Raw genomic sequence first — 14,504 nt, 5'->3', positions numbered from 1 at the left:
TGTCACTGTGTTTCCTTCTGGAAGGGTGCGTCTCTGCACTGCTGGCACAGCAAAAGGCAGGTCTCCGGGCTATGGGGGCAGGTGCTGCTCCTTTGCTGACAGCGATGGAGAAAGGAGGAGCCGATCCCGGCTGTCTCTTCTACTGTCTAAGGAAATGATTCACAACAGCTACTAGTAGGTTAGGTTTTGGATTCCTTTAGGGATGTTGGATAAGGGTGATGTACCTTCTACTATCAAAGACTTGGATCCTCCTGGAATATTATTATGTCTGAGCAGTGCCAGTGAATGGGTTTAGAATTGGTCGGCTGTGTATTTTTGTTGTTGTTGTTGCTCTATTTCCCACCAAATTTGCACTGTAAAAGTTGGAAGTATTTAGAACCAGGGATAAAATGATGCATTGGAGATCATTACTCTGGAAGTAGTAACTACAAGATTCTTGTTTAGGTGTTTTCCTTCCCCGATTCTCTTCTTTGATGGAAGAGGACTCTTTAATTTATCTGCTATATTTTCTATAGCTACAATGTGGTAAAAGTGAATCCTGTGATATAATATTTTTAGAATTCCGTTATCATTTTTTATTTCTCTTATATAAAGTTTTCAGGGCTATGTGATAATCTTTTGTATGGACTTCTGTTAGAGTTCTCAACCTTTTATTAATCATTCAGATGACTGAAATTTTGATCTTTGAAACCAATTTTGGGAGGAGTTGGCATGCTTGATTGCAAGGTTCCATGCCTATGTGGCACTTTCTATATATAAAATAATGATGCTATTGCATTTGGGTAGCTGTGGGCTGTGCCATCCTGCAGAATGGAAATTTAGTGGATTCTTCCATGCTAAAACTTTAGGCAGCCTTTAAAAATAATTCTTTTCAGATGTATCATATCCAGAATTAGATATATGTAGTTTATATTACATAGGATGAAAATCTTTTTCTTTAACAAAATATCAAAACAAAAGGTACTTCTGTTTGATCTTAAGTACCGGTAAGTGTAACTTTTTGTTACATTTGACAAAAGATGCAAGTGGTGATGATTATCAGATTTGTTTGTTTGTTTGTTTGTTTGTTTGTTTGTTATGCTGCCCCTCTCTGAGTTTTGCCATCTAAGCAAGAATTGTCTCCCAACTCCAGCTGACAAGATCCTTCTGGAACATTTATTATTTATTAAATTTGTTTGCCATCAATTTCATCACAGTGATTACTATGATTCTGTTTTCTGTACAGGTTCTATATTGATACTATGTTGTTATTTCCTACACTTCTAGAAATTAACTTTCAAGTATATCGGCCTAAAGTTCTAACAGCATGCATGTAATAATGGAAATGAAACAATAATAAGTAGAAACATGTACTACTAGTAGAGAGCAGCAAGGAGGTGCTTTAATGCAATATATTTTTCTGAAAATAATATTGAGCCACAAACGATGAACTTGAATAATTATGCATATACTTATAAATGTATCATTTATATTGTATCCTCTATTTAAAGAAAAAATACCATATAAGTTAGATTTTGGCTTGCTTCAAAGGAAAGAAAGGTAAATAAGATTTAATTTTTTAAAATAAACATTGGTATTTCAAAATATTATTACTAAGGTTGCAGTCCTAAGTATAGCCAGTTAATAGCAGGAATTTCAAAAATATTTTTAAATGCCAGTTTTAGTGTTTTGTTAAACTTTGTTAAAAATGGAAATAGCTGAAATATATGATCATGACTCTAACTTCTAATTATATTGTTTGACCTGCAAATATTGAAGTAAGTTAACCAATATGGTTAATATTCTAAAAGTGAGAAAGCAAAGACAGACAAAAAAGAATTTTAGGTAATGAAATAACACAATTATAATCTCATAATAATTTATCAACATTTTATTACAAAAAATCTTTTAAAGAGTAAAAATTAAATTGTGATGATATTTGTCCATCGTGTTCGAAGAGGACCTTGACATCTAACGTGTTGTGGGCTGTACATGATGTGTCCGCAAGTGGCTGGTAATGACTACACACAATGTTCTGCCACGTGTTGGGCAGACATGTATGGGCACCATTGTTGCAGCATTGGCAGCTCTGGCTTTACGGCGTGCTCACTTCTCTTCTGCTATGAATGTTCTTCTGGCCTCAGATGTCAGGCAGCCTTGGTGGATCATCATGTGCCATGTTGGTTGATCTTGTGCCAGGATTTCCCAGGAGGGGGTGTCAATATTGAGTGACTTGAAGGAGGCTTTCAACATGTCTTTGTATCGCTTCCTTTGTCCCCCCCTGTGATCACTTTCCTTTAGACAGCTCACCATAGAGGAGCAGTTTAGGGATGCGATGGTCTGGCATTCTAGCAACATGGCCTGCCCAGCATGTGGGCTTTCATCAGCAGGGTGGGCATTGATGGCAGGCCTGCTCTGGACAGGACCTCAGTGTCAGGCACCTTATCTTGCCAGTGGATCCTCAGAATTCTACGGAGGCAGGTCTTGTGGAAATAGTTCAGTTGCCTAGCATGTCTCCTGTACACAGTCCAAGTCCCACTGGCATACAACACGGTAGTTAGTACGATTGCTTGGTAGACTTTGAGCTTTGTAGCAAGGCTTATTCCACGTCAGTTCTATACATTGGTCATTAGTCTGCCAAATGCAGAGCTTGCCTTGGCGATTCTGAAGTTGATCTCAGTGTCAATTGTCATTGCACAGGAGAGGGTGCTGCCAAGGTATGTAAATTGGTCCACTGCTGTAGCTTTTGTCCCTTTACTGTGATGGTGAGCTCTTGGTATTTGGCTTTCAGAGCTGGCTGATGCCTCACTTCGGTCTTTGTGTTGTCACACGGTGCTGCACAATTGTCCGCACTGGTTTGCATTTCCTGCTCTGATCTAGCATTCACGGCACAGTGGTCAGTAAAGAAGAGGTCATGTAGCACAGTCTCCTTTATCTTGATGACAGTTTAGAGTCTTCACAGGTTGAACAGTTTCTCATCAGTTCTGAATCTCAAGCTAACTCCCAAGGAACTTTCCGGAAGGCATCTGACAGCATGGCTCAAAATATTATGCTGAACAAGGTCGGTGCCAACACGCACTCTTGCTTGACACCGTTTTTGACAGAAAAGGCCTCTGAAGCTTCTCCATTATCCAGCACACGGGCCATCATACGTCATGAAATTGACGTACCATCAGAATGAATTTATCAGGGCACCCAAATTACTACTTAGTACTGTAATCATCATTACATTTTTGATAAAAGAATATAAAAATATACATATATATGTTATTACATCATAAGTTGTTATCTGTAGATGATGTGGTTGTTGGACAGTCTTCTTTTAAAAAGATTTTTAGATATACAATGGTACCTCGTGATATGAACCCCTCACAATACGAACAATCCGAGATACGAACCTGGGGTTCGGAAATTTTTTGCCTTTTCTTCCGAACTTTTTCCGTCTTACGAACCCGCCGCCCGAACGCCGAACCTGGAAGTTCGGCAAAAGTTCAGGTTCGGGTGGCTGCCGAGAAGCCCCGCCACCCGGCTGTCACTTTTTGAAACAGCCAGGGGGCTTCTCGGCATCCTCCCGAACCCGAACGCCAAACCCGAACTTTTGCTGAACTTATTTATTTATTTATTTATTTATTAGATTTGTATGCCGCCCCTTTCCGTAGACTCGGGGCGGCTCACAACACAATAAACTTCCGGGTTCGGCGTTCGGGAGGCCACCGAGAAGCCCCGCCGCCCGGCTGTCGCCTTAGACACAGCTGGGGGGGCTTCTTGGCGTTCTCTGGAACGCCGAATCTGGAAGTTCGGCAAAAGTTCGGGGTCAGCGTTCGGGTTCAGGAAGACGCTGAGAAGCCCTGCCGCCCGGCTGTTAGCTTTTCAAAAGAGCCGCGGAGCTGTCGGGCCAGTCAGGAGGCTGGAAAGGAGGTGGGGAATCCCAATAGGGAATTCCATGGGCGGAGCTTTGATGTCACAAAGATGTCCTTCCTGGCTGGCAACGCTTCTATCCTGCTTTTTCCTAGCTTGTGTAGAAGTTGGTTGTGATCTACTTTGTCAAATGCTTTGCTGAAGTTCAGATATTTTATTTCGTCTGTATTTTGCTGGTCTAATGATTTGGTCACAGTGTTGAAGAATGAAATGACATGTGTTTGGCATGACTTGTGCTTAACAAATCCACGTTGGCTGTTGGTTATTACTTGGTTTGTTTCTAGTTGATGGAAGATCTGCTTTTTAATTATTTTTTCCAGTATTTTCCCAGGTATTGATGTTAGGTTGATTGGTCTGTAGTTTCATGGGTTTGGTTTTTTTGCCATTTTTTTGTAGATGGGAACCACGTCAGCTCTTTTCCAATCCTCAGGGAGTTCCCTTGTGTTCCAGGATTTGTGGAATATGTGGTGCATTGATTCTAAAATGACTTCTGCTAGTTTTTTTAGGACTCCGGGGTGTAATCCATCTGGCCCTGGTACTTTGTATTCATTAAGTTCAGACAGGATATAATAGAATAGAATAGAATTTTTATTGGCCAAGTGTGATTGGACACACAAGGAATTTGTCTTGGTGCATATGCTCTCAGCGTACATAAAATAAAATACACATTTGTAAAGAATCATGTGGTACAACACTTAATGATTGTCATAGGGGTCAAATAAGCAATGAAGAAGCAATATTAATAAAAATCTTAGGATATAGGCAACAAGTTACAGTCATTCAGTCAACATGGGAGGAAATGGGTGAAAGGAATGATGAGAAAAACTAGTAGAATAGAAGTGCAGATTTAGTAGAAAGTCTGACAGTGTTGAGGGAATTATTTGTTTAGTAGAGTGATGGCGTTCGTTAAAAAAACTGTTCTTGTGTCTAGTTGTCTTGGTGTGCAGTGCTCTGTAGCGACGTTTTGAGGGTAGGAGTTGAAACAATTTGTGTCCAGGATATGAGGGGTCAGTAAATATTTTACCCGCCCTGTTTTTGACTCGTGCAGTATAAAGGTCCTCAATGGAAGGCAGGTTGGCAGCAATTGTTTTTTCTGCAGTTCTGATTATCCTCTGAAGTCTGTGTCGGTCCTGTTGGGTTGCAGCACCAAACCAGACAGTTATAGAGGTGCAGATGACAGGATGGATGTCTCCAACTAACGTATAAAGAAGTTTGGATATTTTTGATGTACAGTACATTAGTCAAGGTGACATAGCACTTAATGTGTGTGTGTGTGTGTGTGTGTGTGTGAGAGAGAGAGAGAGAGAGAGAGAGAGAGAGAGTGAGTAAGTGACAAAGTTTGGTCAAATTAAAAACGGATAAAAGAAAATTGCTGAAGGATGACTGATAGCGGTTCCATTGGATACTAGCAGTGTTTCAAGATGTTCAGATTGCTGTATCTAGTATGATTGACAACTTAATTAGCTTATACTGTATTTCCATTTGATGCTTCTGGCCATTTTCCGGCAATGGTAATTTATCCACATCCAGGCAGGTGCTGGAATAATTTCCTCATGGGTCTTCTTCAGCATCATCACCAAACTCATCTCCCATTACTGAAGCAACTAAACATAGCTTCCAGGTATTTCTGTTCTTGCTTGTCCTTTGAACTTCTTATGGCTATGCCAAACTGCAGGAGTTGGTTTGTCTTTCAGAATGTATACAGTGATTCATTGTGACTTTCTGTGGTCTATTATTTAACTAGCTGGGAGGAGAAACAAGCAACTTAAATTAGACCTAGGTCAGTGATGGCAAACCTATGGCACACACGCCACAGGTAGCACGCGGAGCCATATCTGAGGGCAAGCGAGGTGTTATGTCTTGGGAAGCTGGGAAGGTTTCACTCCAGTCCGATGGGGCAGGGAAATTCTGATTGGCTCCTTCCCAAAAGGGCTCCCTATTTAAACCCCTGCCAAAAGCAGGCAGGGGCTGATGTTTGCTCACTATAACCAATAAAGAGCTGAAGTCTCACTGCCAGTCTCCTGCCTCTTCAATGTCTGAACTCAACACGAGGCCTTGCCCTATGTCAGCACCAGCTAGTTCACAGCTTTCTTTTCCGCTGTTTTCACTCTCCCGGTCTACAGGAAAGCTTCCTGAAGCCTGGGGATGGCAAAAAAATGGCCAAGTGGGCCAAGCAGAAGTTCATTTCTGAACTTCCAGTTGGGCTGCTTTTTGCTGTCCCCAGGCTTCAGGAGTCCGGAGGCTTCAACAAAGTCTGTGCACATGCACGGTGGGAAGCACAGGGGTGTGTGTGGACATGTCTGAGGGCATGGGTGTAGGTACACATGCACACGCTAGCTTATGGATGCACCTCCTCTTGGAACGTGAGCCAAAAAAGGTTCGCCAACACTGGTATAGATATTTATTTATTTATTACTGTATTTATTTATTAGATTTGTATGCCGCCCCTCTCCGTAGACTCAGGGCGGCTCACAACAATAATAAAACAATGTATGACAAATCTAATATTTAAAGTAACTAAAAACCCCTTATTAAAAAGCAAAACATACACACAAACATACCATGCATAAATTGTATAGGCCTGGGGGAGGGGGATGTCTCAATTCCCCCATGCCTGACGACAGAGGTGGGTTTTAAGGAGGTTACGAAAGGCAAGGAGGGTGGCGGCAATTCTGATCTCTGGGGGAGCTGGTTCCAGAGGGTCGGGGCCGCCACAGAGAAGGCTCTTCCCCTGGCTCCCGCCAAACGACATTGTTTAGTTGACAGGACCTGGAGAAGGCCCACTCTGTGGGACCTAACTGGTCGCTGGGATTCGTGTGGCAGAAGGCGGTCCCAGAGATATTCTGGTCCAATGCCATGAAGGGCTTTATAGGTCATAACCAACACTTTGAATTGTGACCGGAAACTGATCGGCAACCAATGCAGACTGCGGAGTGTTGATGTAACATGGGCATACCTAGGGAAGCCCATGATTGCTCTCGCAGCTGCATTCTGCTCTCTATTAATTCAATTCAATTTATTAGATTTGTATGCCGCCCCTCTCCGAAGACTCAGGGCGGCTTACAACAATAAGTGTGGCTAAACATTGCTCCCCTTTCTTGTGATATACTGGCCGTTCCAAATTGCTGCAGGGTGCTATGAATGGATCATTGTGCAGTAATCTTGTGGTGTATTTTGGCTTTCCATTTCTCTGCATTGCATATTTGAGCCTATCTTTGTTTATCTGAATGACGTTTTCTCAGATTACTATAAAAGCTGTTTCCCCAATGGTATAACTTCTTCACAGCCAAAGGATTGCAGTATTTCCCATGTTTTAATAGGATTTGTTGATGTAGGTTGGTGTGGTGCTGACAGTGTGTGGGTGCCTATTCCTGCCTAACAACAGAGCTACTATTGTTCTGTGCAGATTAGAGGCATTTCTTCTGAATCAGGCTGCGGAGATCTGTATGGTCAGCATGAATAAGTTTTGTGTGGGAAGTGGGCAACATAAATAATAGCAATAAAATAATCCGCTTTGTACTTTGGAGAGATTTCCCAAATTGGAACAGTCTCCTCTGTTCTGAACTGGTCTGGCGAGATTTAGCAGAGGAACGTAGGCTATTTCCATGCATCAAAGCGTCTTAAGATTGCCTACTTACTCTAATTTTGGCTATTTCAGTGTTCCACAGCTGGCTGGGGAATTCTGGGCATTGAGGTTCTCACATCTTAAAGCTGTCAAAGTTGAGAAACACTGGGTTAAATTATCTCTTTTTTCTCCATCTAGTATGGCAACTGTGTTTGTAAGAGCGAAGGGAAGAAAACAAATCTTTGTTCTATGGGGAGCACCATGTTGCTTGGTTGAGGAATAAATGTTGTTTCCACATGTTATCTTTCTGAGCTCTCCAGAGCATCATTTGGGCTTTTGAAAGTGCAGATGGCCTGGAAATATATCATACTACATATTCAAGGCAGATGGTGGATGAAAGCCTAGCACAATGCAATAGAATACAAAACCTGAGAGGAACAGACAATTTATCATTTATCATTGCATCTTATCTTGAATCCATTCAAGGCATTAAATCAGACAGGATACTTCCAAATGCAAGAACCTTAAATATTTGACAAATTCACATTCCTTTTTTAATTTAATTTTTTGTTTTACAACCTGATTCTCATTCATTCTTTTTAGGGGATCACTTCATTACAGATTACTTCTGTAATAAAATCACATTATTGGTACCCATTTATTCTTAATCCTGTCTTTTTTTTTACCATACACATGTATTCCCACATCATTCAACCTACATTTACTTTTCCTCTGACATACTCAAAACTTTTCACTTACATTTTCTTTTCTTTTGCAAAAATACAATTTGTGCAATAGAATGAACACGGCACATTGTCCTTTCTATAAACATTTGCGTATCTTAATTTTTTTTCCATTTTCCCATCTTTAATGAACATTACAGTGTACAAAATCATATAGTTGCTCTAGGATTTTGGCACATGTCTAATTTGCAATGATTCGTTGCATTTTCTCTGTCGTATAGTATAGTGGAAAAATGAGTACTGCTTCGGTGGGCAACTCATCAGGGACCTGAAAAGAGCCCTCAACTGGACATCCCCAGGGCAACAGTGATGTCACTGTTCAGTCCTTTCAATCTGAAAGCACCGGTGCTTCCGATATGACTGTAGTAACAATAGTATTTGGAATCTCAGCCAACAAAATAGCATATAAACGCTTGTGTATATCTGTGTTCCCAAACAGCCCAACTGTGAGGTTATCACATTTCAAATAAGAATATCATACATTTTTATTTTTATTTTTGTTCTCTGCTTAGTGATGAACCAGTTTTAAGAAAATATAATTATTACCGACTGGAAATCCATATCATCTTTTTTGTGCAAAACATTAAAAATGAACATAACAATTTATGGTTTTGATAATAGGATAGATTATTGAAAGAACATGAGTCATTAAAGAGGTAAATTTATAATTGTTCTTATAATTGCTGCAAAAAAAGGATTTTTTTTCTTTGACACTAATAGTTAAAAGGTTTGTTTCAATTTCATTACAGGGTATTGCTTTTTCCCCCCATACAAATCTCTCAAACATTTCTCTCCCTTTCCCTATTTTTTACTTCTTTCAGTTTGATCCCAATTATTTTCAATACTTTTAATTCTATTCATTCTGCAGATGATTGACTCCTCACTGTCTTTTTTTACCTTTCCATTTAGAAAAAAACTGTCAAAATCACCCTACATTTTCTTTAAAATAGGCAGACTTCAATATTTATTTCTCTTTTTGACCCATATTCTTTTCAACTGTTTTTTCCACACTCTACTCATTCTATATCATTCTTTTATCCTTCTTTTTGCACACACACACACACACACACACACACCTGAAGTCATTCTCTTATTGGTTCTCTCTGAGCTTGGTTGTTTGCTTGTTCTTTACCTGAATAGGTAACATCATCAGAGCTAGTGAATGTGGACTTTGCTCTCTATTTATACCTAGTAGTTACCTGGCCAATATTTATGAGCTGTGGTTTTCTCTTTGCTAGTTCTTGATTATGTCATTGTTTTCTGCTTGATTGTTTGTCTGGTATTAATCCCCACTTAGGTGGGTGTAAGCTACTGGGGGGCATGTATTCTGTTTAAAAAAAAAATTATTTCTTAACTTTTTGTTGTCTCTTTAGAATGGAGTGTAAATGTACTTTATTTCTATGTGTCTATTAATGGCCCCAGGAAATCCCTAGCATTTTTGTATTTGGCTTGGTCAGGGAGCTCACAGTTTCCCAGTTGAGACTGGCTGAATCTGTTCATGTGTTGTGAGATTAAGGAGGTTTCATTGTGTCTTTTGCCTGCAAAGAGTTCATTCTGCCTACCCTACTAGTGATGTGATCACTATGTCCTTAAGTGTCCTTTTTCATACCTTGTGGTGATCTAATTCTGCAAGCTTCTTTGGCACTCTGTAACATAATTCTTTATATCAGTGTCTAAATACTTCCATATACTCAGAGCCACTTTTCATTTATTCTATTAGGTGTTTATTTTCTTATTTTCATACACAAATCTTTCTACTTTTTCTTCCATTTCTTTTGTTTTGTTTTGTTTCACATTTTGTAGCTCAAAATTAAACACAGAAATACTGTAGGTATATAAATACATACATGCACATATGCATGAAAAAGAAGGTGCAAACAAAAAAGACTAGCGATAAAGAAAAGGGAAAAAATAAAAAAATAGTTGAAGTGACTTTCATTCTTCTGTACAGAATTAAAAGCGAGCTCATCATTCCATCTTCCTATTTAACATTACAATAATCACTTCAGACCTTTATTTAATATTTTTTCAATTGTCAAATACAAAAATTACCATTTCACTTTTTTCCCATTTACATCAGAAAATCCAGTTCCCAGTCTTTTATAAAAGTACTTATTATCTTGTCTCTGACCAGGCAAGTCAGCTTTATCATCTTTTTTAGTTCTGCCATCTTTGCAGTCCATTCTATTGTAGCTCTTTCGATGTTTCTCTACCTTTGTGCAATTATTATTATTATTATTATTATTATTATTATTATTATTATTATTATTATTATTATTTAGATTTGTATGCCGCCCCTCTCCATAGACTTGGAGCGGCATACAAATACAAATAATAACCTTGCTGCAGTTACCATGTATAAAACCAACCCTCCATATTCTTTTCTATTTGACTCCCCATAAGTGTCTCTACAAAAAGTTCTGGTCTCATCTCAGTATTTATCTTCTAAATTCTGATATCATGTGTATTTTTTTCATTTCTTTTTTGCTTTTTCACAAGTCCATTTTTCTTCTTGAGAATAATGTTCTAAACTTCAATTGGAATTTGATAAGCATGTGACTTGCAAATGGTAGTTTTCAATAACTGTGGTAAGGGGAAATGTGCATCTTAGCTTTTTCAGAAAAAGATGACATCATAATACTTCAGGTACCAGGAGTTGATATAACCGCTGAATTGATCCATTTCTTACCTCAATTTGATATTATACGTAGCATGAAATTTATTGTCAAGAGAAAAATAACAAAATATTAACATAAATGTTGTAAACATCTTCTTTTATACCGGTTGACCTCCTACTTCCTTGTCAAACATCCTTAATAACCAGGGCTGAGCAGGGATTCAGATTCAAAGGGCAAAGTCTCATTTGAAGTATGTATATATGTTCGTATGAACGCAGAATCTGCAAGAACCAAATTTCCCAAGATTGCCTGCCAGTTTTGGGGCTATATTTTTCAGTCCAAAGAAAAGGTCTATCTGCTTTAAGGTGTTCCTGATTGCTTCTGTTGTGCATACACATTTTGCCCTTTGAATCCAGATTTCTATGTAGCCATCTTTAGTATTTATGTAATAAATGTTAATCATTATAAATAACTTGAGTTCATTTACCTGAAAAGTAGGGTTATTAAAAATAATATTTATTGTGATACTAAAAAGATGGTTACTGCATTTTCTGATTGATCCTAGGGATTTTAACTGGAGGAAACTTAGCCATAGTAACAGAATAAAAGAGTAACAGAACTTCTAAATAACTCCCTGCTCAAAGAAGAGAACCTATGGCAGCGATGGCATGCCAAAAGGGAATGTGTGTGTGCCCTAGCACATGCGCATGTGCCCACACCCATTCCCTCTCACAGACACATGCACACACCCCATGCTGCCACATGCACACAAACACACACACACATGTGCATGCGCACTGGCTTCACTGGGATTATGAAAAAATGGCCAAATGTGCAAACCGGAAGTTCAGAAAAATGGACTTCCGGTTTGTCCGTTGGGGTGTTGATCACACTTCAGAGCTTCAGGAAGCTTCCCCAAAGCCTCCTGAGTGCAAAAAATGACACAATAGGCAAAAAGTCCGTTTTTCTGGACTTTCAGTTTGCCTGTTGGGTTGTTTTTCACACTCCGGGATAGGAGGTTTCGGCCTTGGAGGGGGAAATGTCCTTCCCCAAGGCTGAAAATCAGCTGGCGTACCTCAAGTGCCCTCCAATATGGCTCCGCGTACCACCTGTGGCACACGTGCCATAGGTTCACCATCTCTGGCCTATACCATTTCAGTCAATTTGTTGTCCAGTGTCTTCTTAAAAATCTCCAGTGTTGGAGTACCTATAACTTCCGGAGTCTAGTGATTCAGGATTTTAGAGGAATACTAAACAACCCACGACCCACTGGGTCATCCTTTCAGAAATATTTCCTTAACTAAACAGAGAAATAAAATGATGGCCAGATGGCAAAAATGCAGAGTGGAAGCAACTTCCCACTTTCTGCCAGCTTCCCATTGACTTTGCTCATTAGAAATTGGCAGGGAGCATCAGAAATCATAATCACATGACTGCGGATAACTGCAGCAGTGTTGCAGTAGCCACAGTTTTCTGAATACAACTGTTGTGAAAATCCTGGGAATGTCAATAACACAGTAGCAAGGAGTCCTGGATTTGTACACATTCTTTAAATTAACAGATTAGAGGTACTAGAATTTTTTAAAAATTGTGCTGTGATGCCCCATTAATCGAGGATTACAAATAGATAGGAGAGTTTTAATAGTATATAGCTTTGACCAGCTTGCACTTATGTGCAATGTTAGCTTTCCTTTTCCTTTTGCTCTTAGGCCATATTTAAATTTTAATATCCATTAATGTAACCTCCTGCAGTTGAGCATGTAGCTAGCTAGAGAAAGCCAAAATGCATTAACAGTTGGGTGTGGTTGGAACAAAGCCATCTTTGATATGAGAGGGCAGAGTTAATGTTTACCCAGCAGTAGAGTAAAAGTCTTGCATTTTCACTCAATTCATATAACCAACAACAAGGCTGCCTTATACATTGCTCAAAAAAATAAATGGAACACTTAAACAACAGAATATAACTCCAAGTACGGACCAGAATATCTCTGGGACCGCCTTCTGCCGCACAAATCCCAGCGACCAGTTAGGTCTCACAGAGTTGGCCTTCTCCGGGTCGCGTCAACTAAACAATGTCGTTTGGTGGGACCCAGGGGAAGAGCCTTCTCTGTGGCGGCCCCGACCCTTTGGAACCAACTCCCCCCCAGATATCAGAGTTGCCCCCACCCTCCTTGCCTTTCGTAAGCTCCTTAAAACCCACCTCTGTCATCAGGCATGGGGGAATTGAGACTTTCCCTTCCCCCTAGGCTTATAAAATTTATGCATGGTATGTCAGTATGTATGATTGGTTTCTTAAATTGGGTTTTTTAAAATTAACTTAAATATTAGATTTGTTTACATTTTTTGAGCAGTATACTTGCATGTTGTAGTAACCGATCTACTACTTGGAGCAAACTCTAGCTCTGCCTTCAACTTCAGCTTTGGTTGTGCCTGTATTTCATCAGGGTCCAATATATATTATAACCCTGCATATCACCTGAAGATGTGCTTATATATTAGAAAGTGACAGCAGAAGAAGAGTGACATATGCGTGTCTTATGATGCCTTCAGATTTGAGGCTGAGGTTTCATGTATTTTTTTTTTAAGCTCATGATTTTAACAAGAAAAATAAGGGAAGATAAGACCTTGCTTTATAAGAAGATGGACGATCTCACAATAAGAGAACAATGACTAGAAGCAGGTCTAGATTGCATTGCAATTAAAAAGACATTACTGAAACATCTGGATGATGGCAAATAATCTTCTCACAGAACCACAAGGAATTTAGCAGAGTAAGTGATAAAAATAATTAAAATATCACCTAAAAGAAATAGTAGGACTACAGTTTAAATATTCTAGGAGTAATCGTATCTCTTCTAACCCAAGCATGACAGATTAGCAAAGAGTCTTGTAGGAATTGTTCTGTCAAGGATAATTCTTGCAAGGACATTATGCGTAAAAGCTTTTACTTTTCTCACATCTCAGTGGTCCATGGAACAGATCTTCATCTGAAATTCAAAATATTCAAAAAATGTTTTTAGAGAATGTCTCTTTTCCGCCTCAACTTAGTTTTTGGATAGTGATCAAAAGCTGATTTTGCTTGCAAACTGATTTACACAACAATCTTTAGGTTCTTTAATTGGGAATCCATGAAATTACTTTCATGTATGTGTATTTGGAACTGGAAATGTGATATTAATGCTGCATTAGCTAGTAGGTCCCCTGTTTCATTTTAGTTGAGCAATGGTTATTTTTGTACAGGATTGCGCAATGCATTTCATGATTCTGTGCACATCTTCTTACTACTATTGTATGTACCCCAACTTTTCTCTAATGAGCAAAATGGCTTCTGTGATCAGTTTCTTAAGTTAGCAGTCATTGGAATTTTGTAAAGTAGTCATATATTTGCAAAAAGCGTACGAGAAATTTTAAGCCTCTGATCAGGAATAGGATGTAATTAGGAATGATAAGTTGTACATATCAAATAGAAATTAGTGTTTAGACTCCTTCATAAGTATTGCCCCATGAAGAAATTTTCTGTGATCTAGTATTGCATGAAGGGCTTAGTTCTTTGGATGATTGATGGATTATTCCCCACTGCTTAGTTGGAAGTTCAGACCAGCAATCTTTGAGCTGAAAAAAAGAAAAATTATTTAATTTCCAGGGATGATGTTTACTGTTCTCATTGCTGATCAGTATCCT

At 39.1% G+C, this 14,504-nt stretch overlaps 1 protein-coding gene across 10 annotated transcripts in view; it reads left to right on the top strand.

The window, feature by feature from the left end:
• Positions 1 to 14,504, top strand: part of KLC4 (kinesin light chain 4) — a 79,359-nt gene that overhangs the window by 849 nt on the left and 64,006 nt on the right. Inside the window, exon 1 of one of the 10 annotated variants that reach the window (XM_070734591.1) lies at positions 95 to 174. The exons of 8 other annotated variants lie outside the window; for them this stretch is intronic. The gene's annotated coding sequence lies outside the window, so the exon portion shown is untranslated. Of the gene's footprint in view, positions 1 to 94; positions 175 to 14,504 lie in introns of those variants that run through there. One more of the 10 variants, XM_070734587.1, reaches the window with a different exon arrangement.

This window comes from Erythrolamprus reginae, chromosome 1 (assembly GCF_031021105.1).
Source record: "Erythrolamprus reginae isolate rEryReg1 chromosome 1, rEryReg1.hap1, whole genome shotgun sequence".
Taxonomy (NCBI): domain Eukaryota; kingdom Metazoa; phylum Chordata; class Lepidosauria; order Squamata; family Dipsadidae; genus Erythrolamprus; species Erythrolamprus reginae.
The sequence above is the reverse complement of the archived record's forward strand: the minus strand, read 5'-3'. Positions and strand labels throughout refer to the sequence as shown.